The sequence below is a fragment of the Adiantum capillus-veneris genome, chromosome 12 (assembly GCF_014529385.1).
Source record: "Adiantum capillus-veneris isolate H3 chromosome 12, ASM1452938v2, whole genome shotgun sequence".
In the NCBI taxonomy this organism is placed as follows: Eukaryota; Viridiplantae; Streptophyta; class Polypodiopsida; order Polypodiales; family Pteridaceae; genus Adiantum; species Adiantum capillus-veneris.
Genome location: NC_140942.1, coordinates 137,157,680 through 137,178,653, shown reverse-complemented (window position 1 = coordinate 137,178,653; position 20,974 = coordinate 137,157,680).

The window sequence follows — 20,974 nt, the reverse complement described above, 5'->3', positions numbered from 1 at the left end:
GTTAGAATGGCTGACAATAGTAAAGAGAGTGAAATTAATGTTGATAACTTTGATTTTGCTCATGAGCAAGCTACTAATGATGCTTCAATGCTTGTTAACTATCTTGTTTCTAGGCTTCAACAAGCCATGGGCAATCCATCTCTCCAAAGTGAAGTGCAACGGCAGGTCCGTGATCACGGTATTCTTCAAGCTAATCACCATGATGAGAGAACACCTAGGAAGCCTCCTTGTGAGACTACCAAAAGAGGTCTCTCTCCGATTCAGGAAGAAGAAGAGGATCCTTATGAAGGGCTCAAGAATTTACTTCTTGATGATGCATCTCCTTCCCAAAGGAGAACTCAAGAGCCTCTACCGAAGGAACGAGAAAGAAGTGAGTCTCCCGCCACCTCGGCGGAGATGGCTCCACGAAGACGGCGGGCTAAACGATCTCCATCACCACCAAAGCGGAGAAGACCATCGTATTCTTCTCCTCACCATAATTCAAAGAGGGATGATAAAAAGCAAGAGAAGAAAAAGGCGAGAAAGAGGACACCCTCTTCTCCATCTTCTTCATCCTCTTTCTCTTATGAAAGCTATGGTGAAGACGACAAAGATCAAGACAAGAAAAAGGCGAGAAAGAGGTCACCCTCTTCTCCACCTTCTTCAAATTCTTCAGCTTCTGAAGAAAGTGATGGTGCAACTTTGGAACCATCAAAAAGAAGAGGCCATAGGAAATCCTATGCCGCATGGAAGAGGTCGTCCAAACTGAAGAAATTCAAAGAGGGAGGGAAGAGCATCTCTTTCCTTACCTATGATGGCACCTTTGGTGCTACGGACAAAGTCTTGGCCTTTATCCATCAATTCGATGCGGCGTTTGGAGATGAGGGCTTCACGGAGTCCTCTAAGCTACACCATGTAGCTATGCACTTTCAAAAGTCCGCCAGACAATGGTGGTCTAGCCTACGAGCCAATGGTGAAGCTCCACGAACATGGAAAGCTTTAAGAGCTTCCATTATGAAGCAGTTTTTGGCCACCGATGCCAAAGACAAAGTACTCACCGAATGGCGAAGCTTAAATCTCTCTCCCAATGAATCTATCCACAAATATGTAGACAAGTTTTGGGACCTACAACTCAAAGCCACTGTCTTCAAAAAGTTGGATTTTGGAGAGCAAAAACAACAATTTTGTGAGGGCTTAACCGAAGAAATGGCGGAGTATGTCAACTCCCAAAGGCCATGTACCATATCGGCGGTAATACACCATACTATGGTGGCCTCCCGAATCAATTTCCAAACGGGGGGTAAAAGAAATAATAAGCCCCCGGAAAACAAGGGTTCCAATGAGCCTAAGGGGAAGGACAATGTCCAAAAGTCTCCTAAGGGCAATTCCAACAAAGCTAAAGAGAAGGGAGTTTACAAAGGAAATAATAAACTCTCTCCTGAAGAGCTTGGGCGTTATTGTAAGGATAACCGGTGTTTCAAGTGCGACGAACAAGGGCATGCGTACCGCGCTTGTCCCCAAAAGAACAACCGCCAAGATCCTACTAGAGCTTCCTTGGTTGAAATCCAAGAGGAGGAGACTCACCAAACTCACCACAAAGGATCTCCTCTATGCCATGCTTAGGGAAAGGTCAGAGAACATGATGCTTTTATTCTCTTTGACCCTGGTTCTACTAAAAAATTTATATCTATAGAGTTGGCCACCAAGCTAGGAATACAATCCTTCCAGATGGGAGATGTCCTACCCGCAGACATTGCCTTCAAGGGGCAAGAAGCTTCAGTCACTCCCTTAATCGAGAAATTGAGGCTTCATGTCCAAGTCTATGTGGACAAAGAGGACTTCTTTATCTCTCCTCTCAAGCATGAGGATGTAATACTAGGGGCACCATGGTTTGACCGCTTGGCTGCCGATGATAAATTTCCTGAAAGGAGAATCTGCTTTAAGTTCAGGGAAAAAGACATGTATATAGATGCTAAGGAAATGGGTAACACCATCCCCATTGTACATACACCAGCTTTCAACAAGTCAATAAAGAGCTCTATTTCCGTGTACATGATTTTTGTTAAAGATTCTCAAAATGAACCTAATGCTTTAGCAAAAGAAAATAAAAGCAACCAAAAAGAATTAGAGTTATCCAATTTTCTCAAGGGGTTTAAAGATGTTTTTATTGACAACATCCCTTGTGAGCTACCTCCTAAACGAGGTAATGATGACCATGCAATTGAACTTCTCCCAGGAAGTTCACCACCTAACAAACCTCCTTATAGAGTTTCTCAAGCTCAACAAGAGGAGATTATGCGGCAAGTGCATGAGTTAGTTGAGAAGGGCATGGTTAGGCCTAGCTCATCTCCATTTTGCTCACCTGTGCTATTAGTGCAAAAGAAAGACGGCACATATCGTATGTGTGTCGACTATAGAGCACTAAATAGGATCACTATCAAGAATAGGTTTCCCGTTCCACGGGTAGAAGACCTATTTGATAAGCTACAAGGATCGACCTACTTCAGTAGGATTGACCTAAACAGTGGCTATCATCAAATAAGGATAGTTGATCAAGACATTGTAAAGACCGCATTTCGTACTACATTTGGTCTTTATGAATACATTGTCATGCCTTTTGGCTTGACCAATGCACCAGCCACATTCAACCGCTTGATGGAGAAGCTGTTCAGGCCTCATCGAACCTTCACTGGAGTGTTCTTTGATGATATTATCATCTACTCAAATTCATTGGAGGAACACAAGCAACACCTCCAGGTAATATTTCAAGTTTTAAGAGAGAATAAAATTTATGTTAATCGCAAGAAAAGTGAATTTTTCTTGCAAGAGATTCAGTATTTAGGTCACATTATCTCTCAAGATGGCATCCAAATGGATCCATCCAAGTTAGAGGTAATAAAAGGATGGCCTAAACCAAGGAATCTTCATGAACTAAGAAGCTTCATAGGTATGTGTGCATACTATAGACGCTTCATAGAAAAGTTCTCACAAATTGCGAGACCATTACATGACCTAACAAAGAAAAGCGTTAGTTATACATGGTCTGCTAAGGAGAACAATGCTTTCGAAAAGCTTAAAGAAAAGCTTATCTCTCAACCTGTGCTTATACTACCGGATCTCTCAAAACCATTTGAGGTCCAATGCGATGCTTGTGGTGATTGCCTTGGAGCTGTTTTGCTCCAAGAAGGGCACGCCATAGGCTATGAGAGTCGAAGGCTCGACCCTGTTGAGCAAGCTCTAGGCATATACGAAAAGGAACTCCTTGCAGTTCTACATGCCTTAGACTCATGGAAGCACTATTTATTGGGGACTCCTTTCATTCTGTGAACAGATCACCAGAGTCTTAAGTACTTCATGACGCAGACCAAGCTCTCTGACAAACAAATGAGGTGGGCAAATTTCCTTTTGCAATTTCATTTTCATATTGCTCACATTGCTGGCAAGCATAATCAAGTAGCCGATGCACTCTCAAGACGACCGAGAGTGAATGCGGTTTCCATAGCAACTCACAATGATCTATCTTCAATGATAGATGAGTATGCTATTGATCCCGATTTTAGAGATGTGATTTCAGCCCTTGCATTAGGGAAGAAAGAAGAACCATTTACTTTACAAGATGGTTATCTTCTCTATGGCAATAGACTATGCGTTACTAACTCACTACGTGAGAAAGTAATGTATGAATCTCATGCTCCACCTTATGCGGGGCATAGAGGGATTCAGTCTACCTTAAAGGGAATTGAAACATATTTCTATTGGCCTACCATGAAAGTGAGCATACAGGAGTATGTTTCCAAATGTGTGGTATGCCAAAAGACAAAATTTGATAAAGGGAAGCAACTTGGATTGCTTCAACCCTTGCCAATCCCTAATTCACCATGGGAGAGCATATCCATGGATTTTATCTTTGGATTGCCTAAGTCTATCCATGGGAATACGGGAATATGGACGATAGTAGACAGGTTCAGTAAACAAGCTCATTTTATACCTGTCAAAAAGACTATCAAAGCCCATCAAATGGCAACCCTCTTCATTTCACAAATTTTCAAATACCATGGCTTGCCAATGTCCATAGTGTCGGATAGAGATCCTAGAATGACCATTAATTTCTGGAAGGGTCTCTTTGAGAATTTAGGGACAAGGATTAATTTCTCTTCGGCCTATCATCCACAAACGGATGGCCAAAGTGAAATAGCTAACCTAACCATTCTTGATCTACTAAAATCCTATGTAACGGAAGTAGATCAAAGATCCCAATGGGAGAAGTACTTACCCTTAGTGGAGTATGCTTACAATAACATTGTACATACTTCCACGGGAAAAGCACCTTTCGAGGTAATTGAGGGAAGATCAAAAAGTCCCTTGCTACTTAAGGTACATGGGAAGATCTTCGCTACAGATGAGTATAGCCGAGACCTACAAGAATCTTTCCAAAAGATTAAGGATGCTATCTCTATCTCACAGCAAAGGCAAAAGGCTGTTGCTGACAAGCACAGAAGAGCCCAAGCCTTTAAAGAAAACAATTGGGTCTTGTTAAAGTTTGCCAAGGCTCGATTAAGGCACACGACGGGCAAGAATCCTACGGGCCACTAAAAGTACTATGCTAAACTAGCAAAAAGGTACTATGGTCCCTTCCAGATTCTTAGGCCAATCAATGACATGGCCTATCAACTTAAGTTGCCCAATCATTGGCTCATACACAATACTTTTCATGTGAGCCTATTAAAGCCTTACAAAGGAGAGCCACCTCAAGAACCAACTATTGAAGACCCACCGGAGATCGAGGACCAAGAGGAGGTGCTGCAGCCCGAGTCCATTCTCCAACATGAAGACAAGGTATTAAGAGGGGGTAAGACTATCCGACGATATCTTATTAAGTTTCAAGGCATATAATTAAAGGATAACATAAACCTTGTCAATGCTTACAATGCTTCCCAAGAGTAAGCAAATGTACAAAATGTTAAAAATGAACAAAGTTTTTGTCTTATAAGACTCTCTTTTTCTTTATTTGTGCACAAAAATAAAGTAGTATGCATGCTTAGATCAAGTTTGTGGAGACGACGTCTCCCAAACACCAAGTAGACCTTGTCACTCTACTATGGAAGACTGATAGGACTGATGTGCAGACTTGCTTGCGGCAGCCTCAGGCTCTCAAGCGCCAAATGGACTAGTCATCCATTATGGAATGATGTCGTAGGGTAACATAGGGATCCTCTACCCGCTAAGAAAAGGACTCATGACTATGCTTTATCTTCTCTACACCATAGTCGAGGACGACTATGATTTCAAGAGAGAGGTAATGTCATAATAATCAATATCTAATTCTCCTAAATGATTTTCTCATATTAAACTGATCATTTAATGTGGGGAGGTACCAGGGGAGAAAAAGCTAGAATATTGGTTAAGCTAGCATACCGGCCACATTAGGGATCCAAAGGAGGGAAAATAAGGATCCAAAGGGGGGGCCATCTGCAAAAGAGCCATGTGCAACAATGGGCTAAAAATATCCTAAGGTTCAACCCATTAAGACTTCCAAAATGCTAAGGTTCCAAAATTCAAAGGTTGTGTCCAAAGGTCAACCCTAGGAAAAATTGGATGCTTTGTGTGTGCCCTAAAAGTCTTTGCACATCCCTACATGGGAGGGGGCGAGCCCTAAAGGTAGGGGATGAGAGAGAAATCCACACACACACACACACACAGGCTCCCTTTACACAAAGGGAATGAGGGACACATGTCAGCTCCCTAGCCCAGATGCCACAAGGTGTGCCCAATTCCTATTGGAAGACACTTGAAGTGGACCAATGAGAATTAAGCTAGAGTAAATTTAGTTTAATTAATTTAAAAACATTTAATAAAAGAAACCAATGAGAATTAAGTCTCCTAGAAGACTATTGGGCAGTCTCCCAAAGGGTCCAATGAGCATTCAGAAGCCCCATGGCTTGCTTGATTCCTATTGGCCAGGAGGCAAAGGGGTCCAATGAGAGTTTAGTTTAATTATTTAATTACCTAAAGCTCTCACAAAAGGGGAAAGGGGGACACATGTCAGAAGGCTATCACTTATGCTGCTTAATACCCATTGGCTTGACCTGGGGAGGTCCAATGAGGCAAAAGCCAGACCAAATTAGCAGCAAGGGCTCGCCCAAGAGAGAGAGAGGGGGCTGATTTTTGCTTGGCATTATCACACACACACTCACACAAGCTCATGTGTGAAGAAAGAATACTCTATCTCCTCCCAAGCTTTAATGGAGAGCTCATCACCTACTCCAAGCTTGTGAGATAGAAGCCTACATCAACATTCTCTTGGCATGTGGATGCAAATCCAACCAAGAGCCAAGCTTCAATGCATGCTCATCTTCTCTACAAAGCTAATTACTAAGCTAAGATATGCTAATATGAGTGATTATGTGAGGAGATGTACATCTTTCTCGTAAGATACTACTTCTTCCTCTCAATCTACTCTCATACCCTGCTAGCTCTCACCATCTTCGAAGGTGTGTGAGGTCTTGGGTCTGAGAACGGGGATAATTCAAGTTGTGTTTGATTAAGTGTTTTGCTTAGTGCATGAAGCTTCCATCTTCATTGCACTAGCTAGTCTTGAAGGAACACAAAGAATTGCATTGTACAATGTCTCTCTTGATGGGAGAAACCATAATACAAAGCCTTTTGGAGGGGGGACCGGCTCCATGCAAATCCGGTCCTCAACTGTTGTCAATAGCTTAATTTCTCTCTCTTTTGAAAGTATTGTTGATGCTATCTAACTAGGTGTTATGCTTTTTGTTGCTCTCTCCACCCAAGCACTCTTGTAATTCTCATTAGGAATCTATTCTAATGAAATTCCCACTATGTTCATGCTAATTTCCGCTACACATAAGTTTTTAGGCCATTAAATGTTACATCTTCCCCCCTTTCTTCTTTGCTCGTCTCCAGGGTGTGTGGTGCCGGTGTGTGTGAGCGTGTGCGCCCCCCGGGCCCCCTGTGTGTGTGAGAGAGAAAGAGAGAGAGGTGTCGAGTTGTGGAAGAGCTAGAAACGGGCAAGATCGGCGTGATCGCTGTCTGAGGATTGTGCAGAGCGTGTGTGCATTGGGCGAAGTGCAGGCGAGGCCCTGCTAGTGTGAGTTTCTTTTTTTGAAGGTGTTTTCGAGAGGACAAGGGTGCTGTGAGTACCCTGAGCTATATAGGGGCCATTGCGTGTGTGTCGGGTGTGTTCCCCATTCCCCCTCTCCAACGTCCTCTTATCTACATGCCAATTGTGGAAACATTGCTCATGTTTTTGAAGTATTTTCTGAAGAATTTTATGACGGAGAGTGGCTTATGATTGGCCGCTACCTAAGTACTCTCACTAGACAAGAAGAATGGAGTGATCGAGATTCAAGAAGATCAGGAAAAATGCCTATGGCTATTTCCTGAAAGACGGACATTTATGGAAGCAACCGAAGTGCCCAGGAGGGGTACCACAATGAATTATTTGTGACAAAGCAACTCAGCAGAGCAGGTGATCAAAGAGCTTCATGAAAGTCTATGGGCTGGACACAGAGGAGTCTAGGCAACCTTTGTCAAGATTAAAGACTCGTATTGGTGGAAAGGTATGTATAAAGATATGGTTCAATTTGTGGAATCATGCTTAATATGTCAACAATACTCCAATGTGCGACATAGATATGGATTGCATCCCACACTTCAAGTGGGTGGTGGACCTTATTACAATGCCAATAGGAGTGTGGCAGATGAGGTATATTGTTCTTGCTAGAGAAGCTCTTACTAATTATGTTGAAGGCAGAGCTTTGCGTACCAAAGCTACCAGTTCAGAATGCAAGTTCTTGCTTGAAGATGTTATCTCCAGGTATGGATGTGTTGGCAGAATTACTGCAGATAGAGGCGAGCTGGATGCAGATGAAGCTCGAGAGTTTTTTGCTCGTATGGGTATTAAACTCGCTCTCACTATAGCATATAATCCAGAAGGTGACGGGAAAGGTGAAAGAGGACATCCACCTATTGTTAAAGCTTTAGCAAAGGCGTGTGAAGGACATATTGGTGATTGGCCTAAACTCTTGCCATTTTCTTTATGGGTTGATCGCACTACACACAGTTACAGGATTTATGCCGCTCAAATTGATGCATGGGCACAAACCCATTATGCCTATAGAGGAAGCAGTTTTATGAGTTGGACCATAATGCCATGGGAAGAAGGTATGTCTACTGAAGACTTGCTTGCTCTACGTATTCGCCAGCTTGAGAGGCGTCAAGAGGACATTGAACAGGCTAAAGAGAAGCTTAAAGAAGCAAGATTGAAGAATAAGGCAGCATTTGATGGAAAGCATAGATTACGACCACATGCTATCAAAGATGGTGACTGGGTACTTGTCTATGAGAGTAGCTTGGAGAACCAATACACTGCTATACGGAAAATGGTTAAACGGTGGTTTGGACCATATGTGGTGCTACATGTTTTTGATCATGCGACATATCAATTATGCGAACTTGATGGCACTATGCTCAAGGTGCCTATTGCAGGGAAACGGATCAAACTATTCAAGAAGCGAGAAGGCGAGATTGTTCTTGAAGATTCTCATTCAGACCCACCTCCAGAGGATCATGTTATGTATACATCAGATGATATGTCTGATGATGATTTTAATGAAGCTAATTAAGTACAATTGGCACAGACCGGAGTCTTTGCAATTTCAGAGGGGGTGGATGTCGTGCCGCTCCGCTTCCACGATGGAAAAAAGAGTAAAGAAAAGCAGTAAAAGTCTATTTGAAGCTCACACATTTATTGAGCAGTGACCAGGGCTCAAGAACAAGTAAGAAGATCCAAAAAGTGTATGCTTTATGTGGTTATGAAGGCCTAAGCATAGATATTTTATGCTTGAAGAAAAGGTTTTACATGTGAGAAGGCTCTTAGGACATATAAGGCAACTTGAGTAGAGGAAGACATGTGGTCATTGGTAAAAAGGAAAGTGTGTGAGAGAATTCACATCTTTGCATGAGGGAGGCCGAAAAAGTCCTATTCTGGAAAAAAAAAAACAGATTTTTGGACAAAACGGGTTGCGGTAGCAAAAGGAAAAGGGCGTTTTGAGTATTTTTGCATCTCACGCACGAAGGCTCATTCTGCACCAATTAGGAGATATTCAAGTTTTTGTGCTCTGCTGTATTAGCGGGGAGGAAGCCATAAGCTTTGAGCACTCTAATCATAAGCCAAGCTTCCATAGCCCACTCTCATCCAATCTTCCATAGCCAATCTAATCAAAGACACCATAAGCCACTCTAATCCAAGCTTCCAAGCCACTCTAATCATAGAAGGAGTTTAAATAATGTAAGCAACGGTACTGTTAATGATAATCAAGCTTCAAGATCTTGTTCAAGTTGTTAATTTCAAGCCTTGTTTACATTCATTGTGTCTTCTGCAACTTTCTTCCTCACACCTCTCACATCCAGAGGCCCCGTGCCTTCCGGGCTCACCTTTCGAACACAAATCCCCAGACACTGGTGGAATTTTGTTGCCTCATGATTGCTCTCTTGCCTCTTACTTTGAGGAGCTCAAGTTTGAAGCACGACCCTATCTTTATCCTTTGGAGACCTCTCTTGAAGCTAAGACAAAAGATGTTGACAAGCAAGCTATGAAGAAGGTGGACATGGTACGCATGGCATCTCAGCGGCTAGCCTACAGGTCAAGCTCATCATACTTTTATTTAAAGATTTTCATAATTACGAAGTGTGTAGTGATGTTGTTTTGTTATTTTGTTATTTTGTTTTAGATTTATATTATTCTTGGTTGGAAAAGGATTTCTACTAGGGATTCCATTCTTAGCTAGGCAGTGGGCACAAGTATCTACTGGGGAAGGATGCATGTACTCCCCTTCCATGCATAAGCTCACTACTTGGGAGATGGAGGCATGTCCATGGTGGATAGACATGGCTTTTGGGCATGTATTGGCGAGAGAGAGAGAGAGAGAGAGAGAGAGAGAGAGAGAGAGAGAGAGAGAGAGAGCTTCATGATACTATGAGAGTTGGTGGCACATCCGTCGATGTGCCTCTCCCTCTTAGAGTGGACGAGGTGATATCCAGTAAATGGTTACTCAAAATAGCCTCAAACATAATTTGTCTAAGAGCTTCAAATTCTCTTTTTCCTAAAGTTATTTGTTATACATACCGGTAATATTGTGTTTTTTTGCTTTCTTCAAGCTACAAATACTTCTCGCAAGGGAAAGGAGGTGATTGTTGAAACTAGGGTGGATGCAAACATGGAGGGAGAGCATGGTGAGCTTTCACTTGCGATGCAATTGTTTGTTCCGTTCATTTATTGGAGTTAAGTCACTTTGTACTGCCTCTTTTATCACAGTACCTCTTGGGGAGATTGTTGCAAAGAAAACCATTTCTTTTGTCTACATCTTTGATACTCCCTTGTCTTCTCTGTTCTCATTGCCTGACTCACAATGCATGGCCATTTCTGGGGACTACATAGCCATTGCTGCTGATTTTAGGGCCGGTATTCAAAATCCGACATGGATTCGTGTTCATGAGCACATGGGATGTGCACGCCTCGATGGGACCTTGTGCGTGCGTGGTGGGAGAACAGTCGCATGGGTTGCTGATTTTATTTTTTTGGATCTTCCCTTTGGTGGTTCCCCATTCGCCTCCCCTATTGTACCCCTTTGGGATGTTTGTAGTGAGGATCATGTTCGTGCAGGCATGCAACTTGCATATTCGAGTTTGTCAGACTCAGGATGGTTGTTGATCATGGTGTCTATGGCAGGTTTCTGCTTCATTCATAATTTTATACAATACTTGTCGATTTTTGTAGTGTGTTTTCTATTGTGACTTTTGAAACCTCTTGCAGGAGATACCATTGGCTAGGTTGAGAGATATGATGTGCATCAGAGATGGCTATTCATCGTTGCATTGTGGTCCTCCATCATGGAGCTTATGGTTATGGTAATAGCTTTGGTGGTCAGATTGAGGTAATGCTCTTCTACATATTAACTTGTTTGTTTCTCATTTTGGTGTGTTATTATTATTGTGATTGCCCTCTAATTGTCTATGTGGTGGTGTAGTGTCATTGGTCTCTCTTACTTATGGTGCATAGGGTTGGCATGCAACCACCTTGCTTTGTGGTTGAGAGCACCCCACTATTCAATCGGCTTGGCATGCAGCGTTTGGATTCTTACATGATGCACCATCTTCCAGAGTCTTCTCTAGCCAGATCATCATCAAGGGAGCCATGGTGTGGTGGCTTGCAACGAAGTCACTCTTTTATTGCATGTTTTGTGGAGCTTCTTTGTAGGCCTGGAGGTCTTTGTTTGGAGTTGGGATGTGGTATAGTTCCCGTATTGGCAGCATGATTAGGCACAGGGCGGGTGTGTGCAGCAATCGACATTGATGACACTTTGATTTTAGATTATGTGCAACCATTATTTCGCCCTAAAAAGCGAAGCAGAGAGGGAGCCTCCACCTCTCTTGATGTTGATGATGTGGGTGACATGCCTTCGCGTGTCAACCCCTTTGATGACTAGTGAGAGTCCACCTTACACTTCATTTCCCCCACCTATTTTATGTTTCCATCATACTTTTATGCTATTTTGTCACTTTTTTGTATCATTGTTTAGTATTTGAAAATTATGGATAACGATTCAAACAACAATTTGAGATTTCTTGTGCTTTTAGGATGTAGATTTTGTATTGCTTGCATGTGGATTGTGAGACTTATCTTTTTCTTTTTGTATGAAAGTGTGTTGCCAGTTTATGCTGAGGGGATTGCAAAAACCATGGCTGCTGATATATGATACGATTTTGACACCCACAAGAAGTGTCAGAGACGCAATGTCTTTATTGATGACGAGTGTGACTCTTCATAGTCACGAGATAGAACCATAGCATTTCTTGTTGTCGTTAGAGTGCAGAGGTACGACATGTTGTTCTCTATATTCCACTAAATATTCCACTTGTTATCTTACAATCTAAAGAAATCTCTCTTTTTTTGTATAAGATATGGCAATTCTCTCTTAGTACAGTTTAGAAACTTTGTAGATGTATGAGCATTGTTGACTTGCATTAGATTGCTTCGTAAAATTTAAAGTTAAAATAAAAAGTATGGTGTTGAATGTAGTTCATTGCGTGGTTTGTAATAGCTTTGCTACTAGCTTGGGTTTCTCATTGCTCAACATCAAGTATCAACTCTGCAAAAGAATCTAGAGTCTAATTTTGAACAATCATATTGCTACGATTACTTAGGGATTCAAGATTCTACTATTATTAAAGTAGGATCTTCATGTTGGGGTATAAAGCCCAATATGGTCGCCCAGGTAAGTGGGCAGGCCGCCAGGTATGTACACATATTCTTTTGTAAAAACCTAGTAAGAACTCATTATGCTCTACACATTACAGTAGAGCGAGTTCACTATATCGTCGTGCTCTTCTTCTCGCACTCTCTCTCGCATCGCACTTCCGCTCGTACTCCTTCAACTGGTATCAGAGCTCAGATCGAGGCTCGGGGCAGCACTGTAGGAGGCTAGAGTCACCAGCTCAGATTGGAGTGAAATTCGACAGGCAAAGACACGGCTTGTGTTTGCTGCTTGATATTCCAGATTTCATCCTGACATTGCAGGTACTTCCACATGGAATGTATTGTCAGAGATGATGTATGTCTGTTGAGGGTTTGCTGGCTGTGAGTCACGCAGCAAACAATCGCCGCAGCGGTTACAGCATACAGTGGGAAATTTGTGGATGTATGACTTTGTGGGAAGTCTATGTACTGTCAGATTTACTGCAGCCTTTGTTGAGGGTCGATTGAGGTTTTATTGAGCTGGGGGATTCTCGAATGTTGAGATCCTTTCGGTGATACAGGTCTTGGAGCGATCCCTCGAGCACCCTTAGATAGGCAGCTAGGATGTATTGACTGTGAGTTAGACAGTTGGGATTGCATCTTTGCTTTACTGCCGTTGAGGCATTGTCGCAGTCTATGCTTACAGGATAGTGACAGGACAGTCAGAGACAGTACAGGTGCAGGGCAGGTTTACCCACAGCTTACAGTGTCAGAGAGACAGTGTTTTTTGGTCTGTTTTTGAGTACCCCAGAGCCATTTTACAAAGGAGACTCTGCCGAAATTTATGCAGAATCTGAAGCTTTCTTGGTTCATTTGACAGGTTGATATTGGTTCAGAAGTCAGTTTACAGGGGAAACTCTGCCGAATTTTTCCCAGGAAAGTAAACTACTGTGAAGCGTAGCTATGGCTGGATCACAGGACACTGCTCTTTACAATATCAAGAAGCTGGATGGAACCAATTTCCCATTGTGGAAGCAGTAGATTTGACACGTGTTGGTACAAAAGAAGCAGATAAAACCTATAAAGCTCAAGGGGATAAAACCAGAAGATATGGACTAAGATGAATGGAGCGAAATGGATGAGTTGGCACTTTCTACCATTATGACGAGCTTTTCATTTAATGAGTTTGAATTCTGTGAACATTGTCTGTATGGTAAGCAAACACAGCAGCCACATAAGCATAGAAGCAGTAGAAGAGATACACAGTTGGCACTTGTTCATAGTGATTTGTGTGGACCTATGCCTAACCTACCTCTAGGGGGAGCTTCTTACTTTATGACATTTATAGATCATTACTCGAGGAAAGTATGGGTTACTTTCTCAAGCACAAGGATGAAGCGTTTAGTGTTTTCAAAACGTTTGTGACACTTGTGGAGAATCAGGGTGGCAAGAATCTTAAATGCTTACGCACTGACAATGGTGGAGAGTATGTTTCAAAGGCCTTTCAGGACTTTTGTGAGTCAAAAGGTATAAAACGTGAACTTACTGCTCCTTACAATCCTCCTCAAAATGGTGTTGCTGAGAGAATGAATAGGACCATACAAGAGAAAGTCAAAAGTATGTTGTCTAATGCACAGCTGCCAAATGGGTTTTGGGTTGAAGCTGTATCAATAGTTGTTCATCTTGTAAATAGATCTCCTAGCAAGGTTTTGCAGAAGGATTCAGTGCCAGAGATGGTATGGTCAGGCAAAATGCCCTCATACAAGCATCTCAGAGTCTTTGGCTGTGAGGCATATACTCACGTTCCAAAGGAATTTAGGAACAAACTTGCCGCCAAAGAGTAGAAAGTGCATCTTTCTAGGCTACGGTAATTCTGGTGAGATGGGGTACAGACTTTGGGATCCCGAATCCAGAAAGGTTGTCCGCAGCAATGATGTTCACTTTAATGAATCCAAATATCATTCTAAACCAGAGAGGGTTGAGGAGACTAGAAGAGTTGTCTTCCAAGAAGATGGACCTGCACGTGCAAGACAAAATGTCAGGGCTCAAGAGGAGCAAGGACAGGATAGAGTGGAACCACAGGTTGTGACTGATCTTGAGCCACCTATTGTGCGTAGATTTGGACGTGTCACGCAACCTCATGATAGGTTTGTTCCATCTATGAACTATGTCATGTTGACTGATTGCAATGAGCCTTCATGTTACAAGGAAGCAGTGCAAATGAAGGACTCCGGGAATTGGCAATTGGCCATGCAGTCAGAGATGACAGCTCTGCATTAAAACAAGACATGGAAGCTAGTTAAATTACCACAGGGCAAAAAGGCTCTACCTTGTAAATGGGTTTACAGGTATAAGATCACCGCTCATGATAGTCAGCCAAAGTACAAAGCAAGGCTTGGTTCCAAGGGCTTTAAGCAAGAACAAGGCATTGACTTTGATGAAGTCTTCTCTCCGGTGGTCAAGATGACTACATTGAGATGCTTTCTTGCATTGGTTGCCATATTAGATTTGGTGTTGCACCAAATGGATGTCAAGACAGCGTTCTTGCATGGTGATTTAGATGTGTAAATTTACATGCAGCAGCTAGAAGGGTTTGTTGAGAAAGGCAAGGAAGATTGGGTATGCCAGTTGTTAAAGAGTCTTTATGGCTTAAAACAATCACCGAGGGCATGGTACCATAAATTCCACAAGTTTATGCTTTCTCAAGGCTACAAACGTAGTGAGTTCGATCACTGTCTATATACAAAGAAGGCTAAGGATGGTAGTTGGCTGATCCTTATTTTGTATGTGGATGACATGTTGATTGCTGGCAAGCACTTGGAAGAAATTTCAGCTTTGAAGTCAAAGATGGCAAAATCGTTTGACATGAAAGACATGGGTGATGCAAGTCATATACTTGGTATGCGCATTGAGAGAGACAGATCAAAGAAGTTGATTTGGTTATCTCAAACAGAGTATATTGACAAGGTTTTGCAACGTTTCAATATGGAGAAGGGAAAGGCACTGAGTGTTCCATTGCCACCATATGTGAAACTTAGCAAACAAGATTGTCCTGTGTCTGAGGAAGAACAGGCTGAAATGGATAAGATTCCATATGCATCTGCAGTGGGTAGTTTGATGTATGCAATGATTGCTACTCGCCCAGACATTGCATTTGCAGTGGGAGTAGTAAGTCGATACATGTCAAACCCAGGCAAGAAACATTGGGAGGCAGTGAAAGGAATATTGAGATACCTGAAATCTACAAAGAGTATGCGTATATGTTATGGGAGTCAGGAGCTAAGTGTAAAGGTTTTTACAGACTCAAATTATGCAGGTGACTTAGACAACCGAAGGTCTACGTCAGGGTATGTCTTTACATTGGCTGGTGGAGCAGTATCATGGCGTTCTAGATTACAAGATTGTGTTACTCAGTCTACTACAGAGGTTGAATATGTTGCAGCATCAGAGGCATGCAAAGAATCAATTTGGCTTAATCGACTAGTAACATATTTGGGAATCAAAGAAGAGATGCCTGTGTTATATTGTGATAGTCAAAGTGCTATACAATTGGCTCGCAATCCAGTTTATCACTCAAAGACAAAGCATGTGGATGTGAAGTATCATTTCATCAGGGAAATGCTCGAGGATAAGCAACTTCAGCTTGTCAAAGTTCACACCACAGAAAATCCTGCTGATCTACTTACAAAAGGACTTCCCTCAGAGAGCTTTGCGCATTTTCGCAAGCAGTTAGGTGTAGGGTAGTACATCACTTCTCTACATCTCTTGTATATTAGCTTGTATAGTAGCTTCTGTCACACTTAAAGTACCACATTGGACTTTAAGTGGGAGGTTGTTGGGGTATAAAGCCCAATATGGTCGCCCAGGTAAGTGGGCGGGCCGCCAGGTATGTACACATATTCTTTTGTAAAAACCTAATAAGAACTCACTATGCTCTACACATTACAGTAAAGCGAGTTCACTATATCGTCGTGCTCTTCTTCTCGCACTCTCTCTCGCGTCGCACTTCCGCTCGTACTCCTTCACTTCATTCATCTTTCTTATCAAAGCCCATTTGGTTTCTTTATTCATTTGCTTGGATTTTCCTTCGCTCGAAAAATCTCGCTCGCCACACGGTAAGACTCGCTCATCGAAAGTTGGTAGATAACTAGGGTGAATACCTTCAAAGCATTATGATCCCACAACCCATTGACATCGCACAACTAGAGGCTACAGAGAAGCCAAAGTTGGTCCGTACCGTAAGGAGACGACAAAATCGAGAGTTAGCTCAACAACAAAAGGAATCGGAAGTGAAATCATAGTCCACAGAACAACAAGACCCCACAAACTTACACCATGCACCTGAACATTTCAAATTCTATACCACAGAGGAACGTAAGGTTATGTTACAAAGGCTCAAATAAAACCTATCAATGGGAGCAATGGAGTCTATGACGGTCCAGCGATAGTTAAGGAAATAGAGTTAGCAGACCCAGCTGAAGAGTCTAAACCTGTTTTCATTGCCCAAGATCTGACAGAGACTGAGGAGTGTGTACGTAAAGAACTTCTCAAGGAATTCAGGGATATATTTACCTGGACATATCATGATATGAAAGGTGTTCCACCTTCCGTGGTGCAACACACAATCCCCATGAATAGCATGGCTAAACTAGTTCAGCAACGACCCTACCCAATGAATCCTAAATATGCAAAAATTGTTCAAGAAGAGATTGAAAATCTTCTGGAATGCGGATTCATATACCCTATTGAGTACTCAAAATGGGTGTCTCCAATAGTGATTGTGCCAAAAAAGAATGGGAAACTCAGAGTGGGCGTGGATCTCAAGAAGGTGAATGCCGCCACTAGGAGGGACCATTACTCCTTGCCATATTCAGAGCATGTGCTTGAAAGAGTTGCTGGGAAGGAAGCTTATAGCTTTTTAGATGGGTACTCTGGCTACAATCAAATCACAATTGCGATGGAGGACCAAGCTAAAACAACCTTCATAACTGAATTTGTAGTGTTTGCATTTCGTGTTATGGCTTTTGGCTTAATCAATGCCCCTGCTACCTTTCAAAGATTAATAAACACTGCTTTTAGAGAATATTTGAGGGAGTTTTGTGAAGCTTTCTTAGATGACCTTTGTGTTTATTCCTCTTGGAAAGAACATCTATCATGCTTACAAAAAGTGTTTGAGAAGTGTAGATTGTATCGCATCTCCTTAAACCCTTTCAAATGCCAATTCTGGGTTAAACATGGAGTCATTTTAGGGCATATAGTGTCCAAAAATGGGATTTCCACATATGAGAGCAAAATTAAAGCCATTGTTGAATTGCCACCACCTACAAACTATAAATGAGTTCAAAGGTTCATGGGCCATGTTGGTTATTCTGACAATTTATTTTAAACTTTGCCGAGATAGCTCGTCCTTTGTACAAGCTTCTTATTGAGTTCCAATGGACTGCGGAGTGTGACCATGCTTATGAGTCATTGAAAAAGACCTTGACTAGCACTCCTATTCTACGAGTGCCCGATTGGAATGTAATTTTCCATGTGCATATTGATGCATGGAACTTTGCTACTAGGTGTGTTCTAGCTCAACCAGGAGAACATAAATTGGACTACCCCATTAGCTTTGCAAGTCATCAATTGAATGATGCCGAGAAAAACTACACCACTACAGAGCGAGAAGGTTTAGGTATGATTTATGCAGTGAAGAAATTTTGCTACTACCTTCTAGCCAACAAGTTTGTGTTCTATGTTGATCATCAAGCTTTGTTGTATCTAGTAAATAAACCTTGTTCCACAGGAAGAATTACATGATGGTTGTTAATTCTCCTTGAGTTTGATTTTACCGTTGTGGTGAGACCTGGTAAAAGACATGTCATGGCCGATCATTTGTCTCTCATACCCAATGGTGAAGCCCCTACTGGAGTCGATGTTGAGTTGCTCGATACTTCTCTATTCCTAGTCAAAACCATACCTGAATGGAGTGAGAAGATTGTGAACTTTCTAGTTAATAATTTTCCACCCAAAGAGCTTCATAAAGACATAGCTCAAAAACTATTAAAATAATGTGAACCTTACTCTCCCATTGCAGGAACTCTCTACAAGCTAGGGAAGGATGATATTCTTAGACGTTGTGCCCGTGAGGATAAGTATTTATACATACTCCAAGAAGCCCACATGGGTATAGCCGGAGGACATTTCTCAGGGGAACTAACAGCTAGAAAGGTGTTGCAATCAGGCTATTGGTGACCGACCTTATTTAAGGATGCATCACTTTTTGCAAAAGGCTGTGATGAATACCAACGTTACAAGATCACACAACGAAAGGATAGGATGCCCTTACATCCTGTTAAAGTGACTCAACCATTTGAAAAATGGGGTTTGAACTTTGTAGGCCCAATTAGTACGGCAACTCGTAGCACTCAATCTTGATATATTATCGTCGCCCACTGACTATGTGACAAAGTGGGCGGAAGCCAGGGCGACACGTAAGGCCGATGTGAGGTCAACTGCCAAGTTTCTCTTTGAGAACATTATTACAAGATTTGGTTGTCCCTTTGAGATTGTGAGTGACAATGGTACTCATTTTATAAATGGAGTAATAAAAGAACTCACTACCAACTTTATGATAGCTCACCATAAGTCCACACCTTATTATCCACAAGCAAATGGCCAAGCCGAGAGCACCAGCAAGACCTTAATCTCTAGAGATCTTGACCAAAATGGTGGAAGCTCATCGCACAGATTGGGATTTAAAGCTTACATCAGCTCCATGGGCTTATCGTACTGCATACAAAGTTGCCATTAACTACACACCATTTAAGATGGTGTATGGCCAAGAAGCGGTTATGCCATGGGAGTTTGTCGTTCCTAGTCTTCGAGTAGCTTCTCAAGAAGGTTGGGATGGTAACCCCTTAGTTGAGCGATTATATATCCTTGAAAGGCTAGATGAAGAGAGGCAATTAGCTGTGCAAAATGCACTTGTGGAGAAAGATAGGAGGAAGAAATGGTTTGACTGTCATCTAAAGAACAAAGATATCAATGTTGGTGATAAAGTCCTTATGTATGGAGTGCGTAACGAAAAGAAAAAGTTGAAATATGTGGGAAAAGGACCATATAGAGTATGTGATCACCCCACAAGGAACAAGGAACCATTCATGTGGAGACTCTTGATGGAGTTAAAACCATTGGATTCCTTAATGGAAGCAAATTTAAAAGATACTATGATCCTTTAATCTAAGAGGAGCTACGTGCCATCCATACAAAAAAGGCAGCCAAGGCACAAATAGAATTGAAGAAGATACAAGCTCAAGTTGAGGCTAAGGAGCGACAACAACACATAAGACAAAAACGAGAGGCTAACCTTGGAGTCACACATGCATTCCACATTGAAATCGACAACGATTGGTTGGACTCTGACACACCTCTAAGATACCCTATTGAGCTAAACAGCACCTATGAAAAAATGCTATATAATGCCTTATTGGACACGGGTGCTAAATATAATCTGCTATCATATGGGGTGTGGTTTCAATTAGGGAAGCCACCTCTATCTGAGAGTATTATCCAAGTCAAGGGTGTCAACAAGAAAAAACTTCGATTTTTGGAATCTGGCACACTTCTGTCAATTATGACAATGGGGTTGTAGCTCAAGACTTTTTGGTCATGCCTGTTGGAACTATGGAGGGTAATATAAACCTAGGATGCACGTGGATGATAGCCACCAAATGCACTATTGATTGGGGGACAGGGGGTGTCACAACACAGAAACCAACTCTTACCCCTGCCACTCAAGCCATAGTCCCTGAGATATTGCCTTTTAAGGAAATAAAACCCAAAACATTGCATGTCCAAGAGGTTGAACCATATGGCCCCCATAGCCCAACTCTCTAGAGCTTCAACTAATGTAGTTGAAATAAAGCTTGAGACACACAAGACCCATCCCAATATAACAAAGAATACATACAAGTGGGTCCCTAAAACTTCTTTAGCGACCATAGCCAATGCTAAAAGACAGGATCCTGGTAAGAGATGTCCCATTTGCCCCAAGAAATGTAAAGAAACGTTGCACTAGATTCCTAAAAAACTATTGGAAGCCCAAGGCTACTATGAAGTAAATAATCAAATCTGGGTGCCAAAACGTAAATTGTGCTCTTAATTGTCACTGGGCCCATGTGGGCTCAATCTTGTGGCTCCAAAACAAATTGAAGATCGTGGAAAGGAAAAAATCATGGAATGCTACACACCTGCTCCAGAGCTAGTTTGGGTACCAAAGAAAGAACGATTTGTTCCACCTAGCTCAGGAACAAGGAAATCAAATGAAGCGTCTTGCTCTTCGTGTAGTTCCTATACGGAAATAGAAGCTTCGACACAACCTCCACCTACCATTGTACATATCCATACAAGCAAGGAAGAGTTTGCACCTCCCGTTGTAAGTTCACCACCTACAACAATGTTGCAAATAAAATCATGGGAGAGTACCTTACCACCCTTGCAACTAGATGAAACGCATAGGGCGGTCGAAAACTATTGGTTAAAGCCTTCACCTATAACAACTTGGAACAACTGGTTTCAAATGGTGACGACATCATTCCAAAAGGTATAATCTACCCAAGGAAGGGGGGAGTGTTTGTTGACATCCATCATTCACTTGCTTCCCTCTCAACCTTCCTCCTTGACCTCTCAATCTCCAATCTAAGGGAATGTATATAGCCTTATACTCACAAAAACAAGATAGAAAAGTAAAAG